A 1,200-nucleotide genomic window follows, 5' to 3' on the forward strand; every position below is an offset into this window, starting at 1 on the left:
AAGAGTAGGGAGTTGTGTTGCAAGTACTTCTCAGTGGCTTGGTCAGTGTTTTCACTCAGTTGTTGGGCCTTTCCTGAAAGTCAGGAAAGAAAGAATATACCTTGGGGCTGCAGGTTACAACGTGGATGGAGGACGTCTAGCACTGGAGATAAGTATAAACTTAGAAAAAAAGTGCTGGAGCCTTGGGGAGATGTGAAATGACCGATAAGAGGACTAGATGTGAAAGGAAACCAGTTGGAGGGGTAAAAGCAACTTTGGGTAACCTAGGTGAAAGCTGAAATGGTGCTTTATCTGTAGGAGTGAAAAAAGTCTCCAAGAGAAAGCCTGGAAGATGTTTAGGAGGTTAGGATGTCAGAGCAAAGGGATATGAAGTACTTATTTAGAAATAAGTATGTCAAAGAAGCTAAAGCTAAATTTCTTTAGCTTGTATTGACATCCCTGCACTAGAGTTGGACAGAAACTGTCCAGTGCCTTCATTTTACAGAGAAGGAAACAGGCAAAGTTGACTCTGAATTATCTATTTCATGTAATTATGCTTGCTCCCCAGGTAAATTGTTGCTGAAGTGCAAGAACAATATTCTCTACTTCAGTAATATCCCCCTACTTGCCCAGTGCCTAAATGGTGCTGTTCTCAGTAGTAACTGAAAACTGCAGTGAAGAGTCCAGAATGGTGCAACTCATTCCTTTGTGGATGGAATGAGGTGGGATTTTTGAGGCCTTTTAATTACCTCTTGGTTTCCTCCTTACTCATGTTCAGACAAGAATGAGTTAAGATAACTAGTTTGTGTGACTCAGAAGTATAACTTCCGCGGTAGCCTCAGTCCGAGCCCCAAGTAGCCAAGCAGACTCTACAACTACTCCGGGAAACTGCTTTGAAAGTGGAACTCTCCGCGGCCGAAACTACCCAGCGAAGACCACTGCCAGCCACCGAGGAGGGCCGCGGGCCAGTGGCAAACCCCCGGCTCCGTTTTTCCGGGTTCAGAACGGTGCGCCCGGGGGCGGGGCTTGTGGGTCAGTCGTGGGCCGCTACCCAGCGCTCTCCTTCCGGAGCCACGCCTTCACTTCGCGCAAGCAGCCAGTCGGCCCCGCTGGATCGCGGGAGTCGGGCGGGGCAGAGCAGGGAGACGGCTGGCTGGCTGGCGGGCTGCGGGGGGCGGGGCGCAGACGCGCCAACGCTCCCTCGCCCAGCGTCGTCCCTGC

This window comes from Cervus canadensis, chromosome 1 (genome assembly GCF_019320065.1).
Source record: "Cervus canadensis isolate Bull #8, Minnesota chromosome 1, ASM1932006v1, whole genome shotgun sequence".
Lineage (NCBI taxonomy): Eukaryota > Metazoa > Chordata > Mammalia > Artiodactyla > Cervidae > Cervus > Cervus canadensis.